General features: G+C 39.7%; 1 non-coding gene across 1 annotated transcript; it reads left to right on the top strand.

Annotated features, from left to right (window-relative positions):
• The first annotated feature begins 3358 nt into the window (after positions 1-3358).
• On the top strand, positions 3359-3465 carry LOC127742124 (small nucleolar RNA R71). The gene has a single exon (XR_008003311.1). It is a non-coding gene; the product is annotated as a small nucleolar RNA R71 (small nucleolar RNA).
• The last annotated feature ends 12235 nt before the right edge of the window (positions 3466-15700 follow it).

The following is a 15700-nucleotide window of genomic DNA, read 5'->3' as shown; positions in this document are numbered from 1 at the left end:
TTCATCTTCCCAAGTCTCATTACCAAACAACTTGGCATTCAACTTCATGATGGCTCCTAGATATTGAGCAACTTGCTCTTCAGTTACATCTTCATCCTCTTCAGAGGAAGAATAGTTCTCAGAGCTCATGAATGGTAAAAGGAGGTTCAATGGAATCTCTATGGTCTCTAGATGAGCCTCAGATTCCTTAGGTTCCTCAATTGAGAACTCTTTTTTGTCCTTGGGACGTCCCAAGAGGTTTTCCTTATTGGGATTCATGTCTGCCTCCTCCTCTCTAGGTTCAGCCATGTTGATTATATCAATGGCCTTGCACTCTTTTTTTGGATTCTCTTCTGTGTTGCTTGGGAGAGTACTAGGAGGAGTTTTAGTGATTTTCTTACTCAGCTGGCCCACTTGTGCCTCCAAGTTTCTAATGGAGGACCTTGTTTCATTCATGAAACTTAAAGTGGCCTTAGATAGATCAGAGACTATGTTTGCTAAGCTAGAGAGGCTCTGCTTAGAATTTTCTGTCTGTTGCTGAGAAGATGATGGAAAAGGCTTGCTATTGCTAAACCTGTTTCTTCCACCATTATTAAAGCCTTGTTGAGGCTTCTGTTGATCCTTCCATGAGAAATTTGGATGATTTCTCCATGAGGAATTATAAGTGTTCCCATAGGCTTCACCCATGTAATTCACCTCTGCCATTGCAGGGTTCTCAAGATCATAAGCTTCTTCTTCAGAAGATGCCTCTTTAGTACTGTTGGATGCGTTTTGCCATCCATTCAGATTTTGAGAAATCATGTTGACTTGTTGAGTCAACATTTTGTTCTGAGCCAATATGGCATTCAGAGCATCAATTTCAAGAACTTCCCTCTTCTGAGGTGTCTTGTTACTCACAGGATTTCTCTCAGAGGTGTACATGAATTGGTTATTTGCAACCATGTCAATGAGTTCTTGAGCTTCTGCAGGCATTTTCTTTAGGTGAATGGATCCACCTGCAGAATGGTCCAATGACATCTTAGCAAGGTTCTGAAAATCGGACCGGACCGGCCGATTCGACCGGTTTAACCGCGAACCGGCGATACAAACGGTCTGGTCCTCCTGCAGAAACCATCTTGAAAAGAACCGGCAAAGAACCGGCGAATCGGCCAAAAACTGGCCAGTTGGGCCGAACCGGTGACCGGCCGGTTCTACATAAACGACGCCGTTTTGTTATAAAAAAAAGAAACCCTTAACCCGACCCGACCCGTGGAGCACCCTGCACCCCGCACCCCAACCCCCTTTCTTTCCCCGAACCCATTCACTGCTGAATCATATTCATCTGAGTGAGAGAAGAGAACAGAGAAGACTAAACCCTAGCCGCCGAACCCTAGCCTGCCACCGTGCCCTCCTTCGTCACCGCGGTCACTGGTCAACAGCGCAACCGCCAGCCTGGTCGTCAGCCCAAGTAACCCTCCTTCTTCGCCTGGTTCCCTGCCCAAGTAACCCTCCTTCTTCGCCTGGTTCCCTGCCCGTCCCATTGTCTTCATCGTCGCGCGGTGAGTGACTCGTAGCCTGCTCATCTTGGTTCTCTGTCTCTGTGAACTTCGACTTGCCTCTCTGAACTGACTTCCTCTGCTCATCTTTATTCTTTGCCTCTGTGAACTTCTTTGTTAGTAACTTGGTTTGCAGCTCAATTTCTGTTTGTTGGTAACTTGGTTTGCAGCTCAATTTCTGTTTGTTGGTAACTTGGTTTGCAGCTCAAAATCTGTGTGTTGCTCAATATCTGTTTGTAGTTCAATTTCTGTTTGTAGTTTAATTTCTGTGTGTTGCTCAAATTTCTGTTTTGTAGCTCAAATTTGTTACTATTTTGTACTTTGTTAATGCTGGAAACTTACTCGATTTTGCATATTTGTTGACCGGCTGAATTTCTCAAATTTGTTCTGCATAATTATTAATGTTCATTGTGTAGATAAAATTATTAATGTTTATTGCTGTGGCTATTTTTAATTTCATATATGTTTTATTAATTTTAGTTATGGAAGATAGTATTAATCAAGAAGCAACTACTGATAATAATGCTTCTTCTGCTATTTGTTTTCTGAGTTGCTATTTCATGTTATTTTTTAATGACTATTTGATTTCTGGTATCTCTGAAGATGTTGATTGCTGGAATCCTGAAATCTTGAAGCAAGAAGTAATGTTTCCAGAACCCGATATTTATGAGCCAACCATAGAAGGAGCTTTACCAACAAATAATATCTGTTCAATTTTTATTAATGGAACCTGCAGATTTGAGTCTATGGATATCTCTGATTTAGCAGAAATCATATCTTTTCTTTTCACATACCAGAACTCTATTGGAAACAACAATAATCATATTGTACCCTTAAAAATTGTTATTACAATCTGTTGATTGCTTACATGAAGTATCTGTCTTTGGTTGCACATTTACTTTGTGCTTGGGTCTTGTTCAAAATACCTCGTGTTCAAGAAATGAGTTCAAACAATTGGTAGCTCAGATGCTAATAGTCATATCTGACTTGGTGCGAGAAAACAATGTTTATTTAATTTAGTGTCATCATTGCCTTGCTAATGCTAATGCTAATGCTTGGTTACTGAATGCTCTGTTTTGAACTTTTGATATGTTGTATAATGTACTAATTTTGTTGTTTTTAGTGTTTAATTTAGTGTCATCACTTTCTTGCTAATGGTCTGTTTAATTTAGTGTCATCACTGCCTTGCTATTGCTAATGCTTGGTTACTGAATGCTCTGTTTTGAACCTTTGATATGTTGTATAATGTACTAATTTTGCTGTTTTTAGTGTTTAATTTAGTGTCATCACTCATCACTGCCTTGGTAATGCTCTATTTAATTTAGTGTCATCACTTCTTTGCTAATGCTAATGCTTGGTTACTGAATGCTCTGTTTTGAACATTTGATATGTAGTATAATGTAATGATTTTTGCTGTTTTTAGTTTTTAGTTTAGTGTCATCACTGCCTTGCTGAATGATGTTGCTAATGTACTGGTGTTGCTGTTTTAGTGTTTTGATAATGTAGTGGTGTTGCTGTTTTAGTGTTTTATAATGTGTTGCTATTTCATTGTTGCTATTTGATAATATACTGGTGTTGTTGTTTTAGGGTTGCTGATGTACTTTTTGATCTTTTAAGATTTGTATTAGACTATAATTATATTTTATGGTGTTTAATTATAATTTATTTATTATTTTATTCTAAAATGGTTTTTCCGGTTGAACCATCGGTTAGATCGGTTGGACCAATGAACCAGTGAACCAGTGACTAGAACGGTTCGATGATCGGTCCGGTTCTCTGAACTTTGCATCTTAGACAATTCAGATAGACCATCATAGAATATATCTAGGATGGTCCATTCTGAAAGCATATCAGAAGGACACTTTTTGGTCAACTACTTGTATCTTTCCCAAGCTTCATAGCGGGATTCACCATCTTTTTGCTTAAAGGTTTGAACATCCACTCTAATCTTACTCAGCTTTTGAGGAGGAAAGAACTTGGCCAAGAAGGCCGTGACCAGCTTATCCCAAGAGTTTAGGCTATCTTTAGGTTGAGAGTCCAACCATACTCTAGCTCTGTCTCTTATAGCAAAAGGGAAAAGCATAAGCCTGCAGATCTCGGGATCAACCCCATTGGTCTTAATAGTATCACAGATCTGCAAGAATTCAATTAAGAACTGAAATGAATTTTCAGATGAAAGTCTATGAAACTTGTAATTCTGTTCTATTAGAGAAACTAATTGAGGCTTCAACTCAAAATTGTTTGCTCCAATGGCAGGGATTGAGATGCTTCTTCCATGTAATTTGGAATTTGGTGCAGTAAAGTCACCAAGCATCTTCCTTGCATTATTGTTGTTATTATTTTCAGCTGCCATCCCCTTTTCCTGTTCGAAAATTTCAGTTTGGTCCTCTTCAGAGTACTGTGCTTTAGCTGCTCTTAGCTTCCTCTTCAAGGTCCTTTCAGGTTCAGGATCAGCTTCAACAAGAATGCCTTTTTCTTTGTTCCTGCTCATATGAAAGAGAAGAAAACAAAGAAAGAAGAGAAATTCTCTATGTCACAGTATAGAGATTCCTTTATGTAACTAGAAAAAGAGGAGAATAGAGGAAAGAGAAGAAAAAAAATTCGAACACAAAAGAGAGGAGAAGGTTTGAATTTTTGTGATGAAGAGAAGTGTTAGTAAATGAATAAATAAATAGAAAGATATGAGAGGGAGTGAATTTCGAAAATTGTTTTGAAAAATAGTTAGTTATTTTCGAAAATTAAGAGAAGAAATAGAATTAAAATTAAAATTTGAAACAATTAGTTAATTAAAAGAATTTTGAAAAAGAGGAAGGAATTTTCAAAAATTAGAGAGAGAAAAGTAGTTAGGTGGTTTTGAAAAAGATAAGAAACAAACAAAAAGTCAATTAGTTAGTTGAAAAAGATTTGAAAAATCAATTTTGAAAAGATAAGAAGTTAGAAAAGATTTTGAAATTGATTTTGAAAAAGATATAAATTGAAAAAGATATTTTGAAAAGATATGATTGAAAAAGATATTTTGAAAAAGATTTAATTTTTTTAAATTAAAATTTGATTACTTGACTAACAAGAAATTAAAAGATATGATTCTAGAATTTAAAGATTGAACCTTTCTTAATAAGAAAGTAACAAACTTCAAATTTTTTGAATCAATCACATTAATTGTTAGTAAAGTTTTTGAATTTTTGAAATAAAGATAAGAAAAAGATTTTGAAAATTGATTTTTAAAAATTTTTGAAAATAATAAAAAATGAAAAAGATTTTGAAAAGATAGGATTTTTAAAATTTGAAATCTTGACTTGACTAACAAGAAACAACTTATTTTAAAATTTTTTGACTAAGTCAACCCAAAGATTTCGAAATTTATGAGTAAAACAAGAAAAATATATTTTTTTGAATTTTTAATGAAGAGAGAGAAAAACACAAAAATGACTCACAACATGAAAATTATGAATCAAAACATATGATGCATGCAAGAACACTATGAATGTCAAGATGAACACCAATAACACTTTGAAGATCAAGATGAACATCAAGACTTATTTTTGAAAAATTTTCAAGAAAAGAAAAACATGCAAGACACCAAACTTAGAAATTTCAATGCGTAGACACTATGAATGCAAAAATGCATATGAAAAACAACAAAAAACACAAAACAAGAAAATATGAAGATTAAACAAGAAGACTTGTCAAGAACAACTTGAAGATCATGAAGAACACATGCATGAATTTTCGAAAAATGCATAAATTTTTTAAAACATGCAATTGACACCAAACTTAAAAATTGACTCAAGACTCAAACAAGAAACACAAAATTATTTTTTTTTATAATTTTATAATTTTTTTGTATTTTTTTTCGAAAATAATCTTTAGAAAAACGAAGAAGAGAAAAAATTTTTTGAAAGAATTTTGAAAACTTTTTGAAAATAAAATTACCTAATCTGAGCAACAAGATGAACCATTAATTGTCCAAACTCGAACAATCCCTGACAACGGCGCCAAAAACTTGGTGCGCGTAAATTGTGATCATCAACAATGGCGCCAATAGGCTTAGAGCTCTCAAACGTGAAACACACTTGGCCACAACTTCGCACAACTAACCAGCAAGTGCACTGGGTCGTCCAAGTAATACCTTACGTGAGTAAGGGTCGATCCCACGGAGATTGTTGGTATGAAGCAAGCTATGGTCATCTTGTAAATCTCAGTTAGGCGGATTCAAATGGTTATAATGATTTTCGAATATAAGAATAAATAAAGCATAATATAAAGATAGAAATACTTATGTAATTCATTGGTGGGAATTTCAGCTAAGTGCATAGAGATGCTGTGTTCCTGTTGAATCTCTGCTTTCCTACTGCCTTCATCAAATCCATCATACTCCTTTCCATGGCAAGCTGTATGTAGGGCATCACCGTTGTCAATGGCTACTTCCCATCCTCTCAGTGAAAATGGTCTAAATGCTCTTGTCATAGCACGGCTAATCATCTGTCGGTTCTCGATCATGTCGGAATAGAATCCATTAATTATTTTGAGTCTGTCACTACGCCCAACAATCGCAAGTTTGAAGCTCGTCACAGTCATTCAATCCCTGAATCCTACTCGGAATACCACAGACAAGGTTTAGACTTTATGGATTCTCAAGAATGGCCGCCAAAGGGTTCTAGCTTATACCACGAAGATTCTGATTAAGGAATCCAAGAGATACACGCTCGTTCTAAGGTAGAACGGAAGTGGTTGTCAGTGACACGTTCATAGGTGAGAATGATGATGAGTGTCACGGATCATCACATTCATCATGTTGAAGTGCAGCGAATATCTTAGAACAAGAATAAGCTGAATTGAATAGAAAATATTAGTAATTGCATTAATACTCGAGGTACAGTAGAGCTCCACACTTTAATCTATGGTGTGTAGAAACTTCACCATTGAAAATACATAAGTGATGGTTCAGGCATGGCCAAATGGCCAGCCCCTCTGAATGATCAAAAGACCGAATGGTCAAAAGACTAGACACTGGTACAATAGTAAAAAGTTCTATTTATACTAAACTAGCTACTAGGGTTTACAGAGATAAGTCTAAGTGCAGAAATCTACTTCCGGGACCCACTTTGGTGTGTGCATGGGCTGAGCTTGAGCTTTACACGTACAGAGGCTTCTCTTGTGGTTAAACGCTAAGTTGTAACGTCCGTTTGGCGTTTAACTCTGGTTTGTGACGTGTTTCTGGCGTTTTACTCCAGAATGCAGCATAGAACTGGCGTTGAATGCCAGTTTACATCGTCTAAGCTCAAAAAAAGTATGGACTATTATATATTACTGAAAAGCCCTAGATGTCTAATTTCCAACACAGTTGAGAGCGCGCCATTTGGAGCTTTGTAGCTCCAGAAAATTCATTTTGAGTGCAGGGAGGTCAGAATCCAACAGCATCAACAGTCCTTTTTCAGCCTGAATCAGATTTTTGCTCAGGTACCTCAATTTCAGCTAGAAAATATCTGAAATCACAGAAAAATACACAAACTCATAGTAAAGTCCAAAAATGTGAATTTTTCATAAAAACAATAAAAACATCCTTAAAAGTAACTAGATCCTACTAAAAACTACCTAAAAACAATGCCGAAAAGCGTATAAATTATCCGCTCATCAGTCTCCCGTCTTCGATCTTCACTTCTATTTCTCTCTTCTTTCTTCACATCTAACTGGAAGCTCTTTAGTCTAAGTAGCACAAAAAGCTTTCTTCTTTTCTTTCTTTCTTCTTTTCTTGTTTATGACTAGAAACAGGGATAAAGAGCCCCTCTTGACTCCTGATCCTGAACCTGAGAAGACTCTAAGGAGGCGTTTACAAAAAGCTAAAGCACAACACTCCGAAAGAGACCTTCCAAAAAGTTTTCAACAAGAAAGGGAAGACATGGCCGAACCCCAAGAGGAAGCAAGAAAGGTTCTTGGTGACTTCACCATGCCTATTTCTGACTTTTATGGCTGAAGTATCTCTGTACCTGCCATTGGAGCTAACAATTTAGAGCTTAAGCCTTAGTTAGTTCCTCTTCTACAATAAAACTGCAAGTTCCATGGACTTCTAATGGAAGATCCACATCAGTTCTTAGCTAAGTTTTTACAGATCTGTGATACTGTATGCCCAAAGAGAGTTTTAACTCTTGTAAAAAGCTAGTTAATTCTTTTCTAGCTAAATTCTTTCCTCCTCAAAGGATGAGCAAGATTAGAGTGGAAGTTCAAACCTTTAGACAAAGAGAAGATGAATCCCTCTATAAAGCTTGGAAAAGATACAAGCAATTGATCAGGAGATGGCCTCCTGACATGCTCTCAGAATGGTCCATCATAGGCGTGTTTTATGATGGCTTGTCTGAGATATCCAAGATTTCATTGGACAGCTCTGCAGGTGGATCACTCCACTTGAAGAAAACACCTACAGAAGCTAGAGAACTCATTGAGATGGTTTCAAACAACCAATTCATGTACACTTCTGAAAGAAATTCTGTAAACCATGAGATCTCTCAGAAGAAAGGAGTTCATGAAGTTGAAACTCTGAATACCATATTGGCTCAGAACAAGATCTTAACCCAACAGGTCAACATGATCTCTCAGCATCTGATTGGGATGCAAACTGTAGCTAGTAGTACTCAGGAAGCTTCTTCTGAAGTAGAAGCTTATGATCCTGATCAACCCACCATGGAGGAGGTGAATTACATCGGAGAACCCTATGGAAACACCTACAATCCTTCATGGAGGAATCATCCTAACCTCTCATGGAAGGATCAACAGAAACCTTAGCAAGGTTTCAATAACAATCAAGGTGGTAGGAACCAGAATAGGTTCAATAATAGACCACCATTCTCATCTTCTCAAGGGAACATGGAAACCTCTAAGCAGAGCCTTTCTGACTTAGTTATTCTTGTTTCCAGCATCTCTAAGACCACTCATAGTTTCATAAATGAAACAAGGTCCTCCATTAGAAACTTGGAGGTACAGGTTGGTCAACTGAGCAAGAGGATCCCTGAGACTCCTCCTGACACTCTTCCCAGTAACACTTAGATGAATCCAAGAGAAGAGTGCAAGGCCATAACCATGGAGGTAGAGGCCAAATTTGTGGAGAATAGGGTGGCATTGAACGCTAGTGAAGGACATATCACTGGGCGTTCAACGCCTAATATGGCAGCAAGCCTGGCGCTGAACGCCAGTGAGGAACCCCTCACTGGGCGTTCAATGCCCATCCTGGCAGCAAAGCTGGTGTTGAACGCCAGCCAGGGAGTACTGGCTGGGTGTTCAATGCCCAAACAGACAAGCATCCAGGCGCTGAACGCCAGTGAGGAATCCCTCAATGGGCGTTTAACGCCCAACTAGGTAGGTTTTCTGGCACTAAACATTAGTGAGGAACCCCTCAACAGGCATTCAACGCCCAACCATACAGCCATTCTGGCACTGAACGCCAGTGAGGAACCCATCACTGGGCGTTCAACGCCCACACACCCAGGGAAGCTGGCGTTGAACGCCAGTAAGGGTATCCCAGCTGGGCATTCAACGGCTAAAAGCATAGAGGGACTGGCGTTTAACACCAATAAAGGAGCATAGCAAGGGTGTTAAACACCCAAAGAGCTCACAGAGCTAGCGTTGAACGCCAGTGAAAGCACACCCTTTGAGTGCCTAAGTCCTACTCAAGAAACCTCTAGCCCAGAACCAAAGAAAGCCATAAAAACCATTGAGGTTCCTTTGTATGCACTTCTGCAGTGCATGAGTTATGATGACTACTCATCTTCTGACGAGGATGAAGACACTAGAGAAGAGCAAGTTGCTCGGTACTTAGGAGCTCTAATGAACAAGTTATTTGGCACAAGGCCTCTGGAGGAAGAACCTCCACTACTTACGAAAGAACTCCATGCTTTGATTCAGCAGAGGCTACCTCAGAAGCTTCCAGATCCTAGACGCTTTTTGATCCCTTGCACGATAGGCACTATGACCTTTGACAAGGCAAGGCTCTGTGTGACCTAGGGTCAAGCATAAACTTCATGCCACTCTCTGTGGAGAGTTGGAAATCCTTGAGGTATAAGTTGCACACATCTCATTAGAGATGGCAGACAAGACAATGAAGAAGCCATATGGCTTAGTAGAGGATGCCTTGGTAAAAGTTGAAAACCACTACATCTATGCAAACTTCATAGTCTTGGATATTGGAGAGGATGAGGATGACTCTATCATCCTTAGAAGACTATTCCTAGCCACTACTAATGCTATCATTGATGTGGCTAAGGGAGAACTGACTCTACAACTAGGGGAGGACCACATCTTGTTCATGATGCCTCATCCCAATTCTCCCTTTAAAATAGAGATAACTGTACAACACCTGGTGTTCCAACCCTCTCTTTCTGTGAAGAGCATTACAAAGCCCCCAGACATCAATTCTAAGTTTGGTGTTGGACAGCTATCAACAAGCTCTAAGCACAAAGGTACTAAGAAGAAAGTACCTAAAGGCTGGAGGGATAAGAAAGTCCCAACTGAAAGCCTCTCACCTGGCATGAGAGTTGTCTTCACCAAGAAGCTAGCCTTACCACATACAGTGAGTCGTATCCTGTTTTTAGAGCATGTGGAGCTCATTCATGAGAGAACAGGAAGAAAGTTCACTGTAAGGGGCGGAAATCTGAGCCTATACTCACCTCCGTAAGGAGCTAACCGTCAAGCTAGTGACGTCAAAGAAGCGCTTATTGGGAGCAACCTAACATTAATTAATTATTCTTATTTGGTTTTATTTTGTTTTGTTATTTTTAGGTTCATAGTCATATGCAGCAGTCAGAATAGAGACGGAAATTTCACAACAGTGAAAACAGAACACTCTGGATGAAGTGTTATCAAAGTTGAATGCCAACCAGGGTATTCTTGTTGAGCGTTCAACGTCCCTCATGGGCAGCATTGCTTGCATTGAATGCCAGCCAGAAGCAGCCCCTGGGCATTCAAACGCCAGTGCAAAGAAGCAGGAAATTTGGATTCCCTAGCCTCTCAGGACCAGTGGGTCCCACAGCATCTCTCACCTACCCCACTTATTCCTACCTACTTTCACACTTCCCCATACACACTTTCCTATATACCCTAACCCAATCACATCCATACCACTTCTCCACACCCATCATAACTCCCACCAATCCCCACCCACTTTAAAATCAAATTTCCCACCCATGGCCGAACCTACACCCTCCCCACTCCTATAAATACCCCTCTTCATAACCCTTCATACACACTCCTATAAACACCCTTCATACATATATAACCCCCACTGACCGAGCCCTCTCTCTCCCTCCATCTCCTTCTATTTTCTTCTTCTTCTTCTTCTTCTTCTTCTTCTTCTTCTTCTTCTTCTTCTTCTTCTTCTTCTTCTTCTTCTTCTTCTTCTTCTTCTTCTTCTTCTACTACTACTCCATTCTTCTCTTTTCTTTATTTTTGCTCGAGGACAAGTAAAGTTTTAAGTTTGGTGTTGAAAAAGCATAGCTTTTTTCTTTCCATTACAATTCAAGGCACCCAAGGTTGGAGAACCCTCTAGAAAGAGGAAAGGAAAGGCAGTAGTCACTCCTTCTGAATCTTGGGAGTTGGAGAGATTCATTACCAAAGCCCACCAAGACCACTTCTATAATTATAAATATATAATAAACATAATCATAAACCAAGTTTTTTGAAACAAAATAATAAAACCAACATTGTATAAAGCAAAACAAACATTGTCCAAAACATATAATTAAACATCTTCAAGTTTATAATCAATCAAACATAAAATATAATCTAAAATATAACATAGAACGTCTTCAATTATCATCTTCATCCTCTTATAGATCAATAACATCATGAAAATTTATAAAAAAATGGCCCTGACCATAAAAATGCCGGGCCCGGTGGGAAAGTCTGCCTCGCCCCGCTGAAGCTAACCAAAGCCCACAGATTAGGTGGTGCAGGTTAGACGGGCTTGACAAACCCCATTTTGAGGGTTTATCTTGTGCTAATTTCAAGGGTTTTATCAATGATTCCACACACTTTCTGTATGGAAATACAAGGATTTGCATTCCTTTCCTAGTTTTGCACCATGGATGAAAACATACTTATTTTGCACTAAAATAGATACATTTCTAATCCTCTCTCGATGCCATTCGATGCCGTGACCCGTGTGTTAAGTGGTTCCAGAATACAGGGCAGGAGTGGACCGGAAGAGAGAAGGAAGATGGGAGCAAAGGAAGGGAGCAAGAGAATCAAGCCTTGGAAATCTCGGCATGGGCGCGTGCGCGCACTTGACGCGTCCGCGTGGATAGAACAACTAGAAGCCGAAGCCAAAAGTCAAGCCACGAGTCGGCTTGCGTAGCGACTAAGCCATGATCTTCTTGGGCGCGCACGCGTACGTCTCGCCTCCGCGTACACTCCAAAATGCATCCATGGCGCGCGCGCGTACCTTGCGCGTACGCGCCGATGTTCGAATGTGATTTTTTTAAGAAGTCACGTGACTCAGGCGTGGAGTTGGTTGGAGATCCTAATTTTTGGGGAGTGTATTGGCGGGAAAAGTTTAAGAAGACCAGGGAAGCAAGGGTAAAGGACACTTACTTCATTTTCTAGTTTTGGATATTTTAGGAGGGATAGTGAGTTAGATTCTTGGAGGAGGAGAGAGAGATCTCAAGCTCTTACTAGGGTTCTTCTTCATCAAATTTCTGAATTTTCACACACTCTTTGGTGAGATCCATTGCAATTCTCACTTTATTTTGTTCATGTAATAGATTTCCTTCTCCAATTTCAAGTTGTAGTTGTAATTGCTAAACTCCCTTAGATCTAGGATTCAACTTTATGATTTTGGATTTCATTAATACTTTGAGATTTTGATCCTCATTATTGCTCTTTGACAATTGTTGTTAATTCCTTGTATTGCAATACCTTTAATTCTACTTTTCTTCTCATTTTACTATGACTTTCTTTCTTGCTCATCACATGTTTGATAAAATGTCAACACTAGTTATGGAGTAGAAAATTCTCACTTGGCATAGGGTTGGATCATTAGAAGAAGTTGAATAGTTGTGTCAATTGTTGATTTGGAATTAGGGATTGCTAATTGACTTGGAGTGCACTAAAGCTAGATTCCCATGAGGTGAAGCTAGGACTTGTGACTCAAGTTGATTACCTTCATTTGATTTTCCTCTACACCTAGGGGATAACTAAATGAGGCATGGCCTAATTGCTATCTTCATTGAAAGAACTATAAGGATATGTACATGTTATTGTTTAGAGTAAATATGTGCATATGTACATAGTTGCATTTATTTGTGATTCTTTGTTCAAGTAACTAATCTCCCTTCATTACCATGAGTTTTACTTCTCCTTCATTGTATGACGCGTTCACAACCGAATCCGAGCTTAGTCCCATTTGATCCAGAAATAGAACGAACTTTGCTCCACATTAGACAAGCTCGGAGGCAGTTAAGTTTTGGGAAAGGTGAAAAGGTTTCTACCACCTCACCAACCTTACTAGAAGTGAATATTGAACCGTCACTCGAAGAAGGCAATAACCATTCTCCCATCAATATCACTAGTAACTCTTTTTTTGCTTTAGGTACTAACACCATGGCCGCTCCAAGGAGAGTTACTCTCAAGGAAGCGGGTGCACCCGACTATGTCCTTCAACCCCTTCATGTAACTCACCCCAACTTGAATGCTAACTTTGAATTGAAGACCGCTTTGATCAACCTCCTACCTAAGTTTCATGGGCTTCCCGCACAAGACCCTATTCGACATCTCAAGGACTTCCATCGCATATGCTCAACTACTAGACGGGAAGGGTCCGATGAGGTTGCCATATGGTTGTTTGCTTTCCCTTTCTCTCTTGAAGACAAGGCTAAAGAATGGTTCTACACTCTATCTAGTGAAGTTACCTCCGATTGGGACCTACTTAGAAGAGGATTCTTGGATAAATTCTTGCCTCCGGAGAAGATGGATAGGCTAAGGAAGGAAATGTCTTGTATTGTGCAAGGTGAGACGGAACCACTCTACGAGTATTGGGAACGGTTTCGCAAGCTACTAGACGCATGCCCCAATCACATGCTTGATACTCAAGTATTACTTGGATACATATGTCAAGGGATGCGAGAGCAAGATAGAACTCTCTTGGACACCTCTAGCAATGGTTCTTTGTCCAAATATAAAACAGCGGAGGAGGCATGGCAACTTATCATTGACTTAGCCGAATCCGATCAACATATGAGACGAAGAGTCAACCATCCAAGAACCGTGAATGAGGTATCAACTAGCAGTGAAACCACCGCTCTAACTCAATCCTTGAGTGAAATGACATCCATCTTGAGGCAACTCCAATTGAACCAACAACAACCACAACAACCTCAATCATACCAACAACAACCCCCACCCCCTCAACAACACAACCAACAATTGGTCCCTCAAAAAGTATGTGGCATTTGTTCTTGCTATTCTCACTACACGGATGAGTGCCCAAGCCTTCAAGAAGACAACACTTTGGCGGCTACCCATAATTTCTATGACCGCCCAAATCAAGGATACTACCAAGGCGGTAATTCTAACCAAGGGCACCCTTATCAAGGAGGAAGCTACAATCAAGGGGGAGGGTACCATAATCAAAATTGGAGAGATAATCACCAACAAAGAAATAGGGACAACAACAACAACGAAGGAGGTCAAAGATGGAACAACAACTCACAAAATTTCTCACAAAACCGGCCACCATACAACCAACAAAATCAACCATACAACCAACAAAACCCACAAAGAAACTACCAAACATACCAACCACCACATCAAAGACCACCACCCAACCAATCACAAGTTCCTCAACTCACATATACAACCACTCCCTCCAACCAAGACGAAACACTCCGGACCATTATTCAAGGCCAAAAGGAACTACAAAACACACTTGCTTTCGGTCTCACCGGCCTCACCTCTACACTACAAGCTCTTCTTGCACGCATGGATACATCATCAAATTCCACTCCTCAACCCCCAATCCAAAGCGTCATTCCCTCTCAACCTCAACCCAATCCGAAAGGGGGTATCAATGCTATCACACTTAGATCCGGAACATAATTAAAAGAGAAAGAAGCAAAGGACCCCAATCCCATCACGACCACCCAAGAGGATGAGAGAATAGATATGGAAGAGGTAGAGGAAGAGGAGACACCACAAGTCATAGTTGAGGATGAAGCCCAACCAACAAGGGAGACAAAGGTCCAACTAACAAGAGAGACAACCAAAGCCAAAAGAACCTTGGAAGAAGAAGTTGCTCAACCACTTCCATTCCCAACACTTGCAAAGAAAGCTAAAAAGCGCATAGAACTCGATCCAAAAATGGTAGAAATGTTCAAGAAAGTTGAGGTAACCATCCCCCTCTTTGATGCTATCCATCAAGTTCCTCAAAGATCTATGCATCAACAAGGATAGAATTCTTGAATTGGAAACCATCCCATTGGGGAGTTCTATTTCCGCTTTAATGGGAGCACTGCCCGAGAAGTGTGATGATCCGGGCCCTTGTATGGTCACTTGCACCGTTAATGGAGTTCAATTTATAGATTGTATGTGTGACCTCGGAGCATGTGTTAGCATCATGCCGCTCTCTGTCTACCGGATATTGAAGTTACCACCATTAAAAAGGTCGACGGCAAGATTTGTCCTAGCGGATAAAAGCATAATAACCGTAACGGGTGTTGCGGAAGACGTATTGGTGAATATCAAAGGGTTGGTGTTCCCAATTGACTTTTATGTCCTTGAAATACCATCAAGCGAAACCGAAAGAGCATCATCTATTCTACTTGGAAGACCATTCTTGAGAACTTCTAGATTTAAGCTAGATGCCTACTCGGGAACCTATTCATTTGAAATAGATGGGAGAGTCGTAAGTTTCAGCCTAGAGGAAGCAATGAAGCATCCGCCGAAGAATCACTCGCTATTCCGGTGTGACCCAATTGATAACATGGTTGCCGAAGTGCACCTTGCAAAGTTAGATGAGAAGTACATGATCGAAGAAGCAAACGAAGATCCAAGCAAATTGAACACCACACACTACACAAACCATCCAAAAACTCAAACTTCAAAGAATGAAAAGAAGATGGAATTGAAGCCACTACCACCCCATTTAAGATACTCATATCTTGATGAAGCCCAAAAACTCCCTGTGATAATTGCAAAAGAGTTAA

The sequence above is a fragment of the Arachis duranensis genome, chromosome 9, assembly GCF_000817695.3.
Source record: "Arachis duranensis cultivar V14167 chromosome 9, aradu.V14167.gnm2.J7QH, whole genome shotgun sequence".
Taxonomy (NCBI): domain Eukaryota; kingdom Viridiplantae; phylum Streptophyta; class Magnoliopsida; order Fabales; family Fabaceae; genus Arachis; species Arachis duranensis.
Note: the sequence above shows the minus strand (reverse complement) of the source record. Positions and strands in the feature narration are given on the sequence as shown.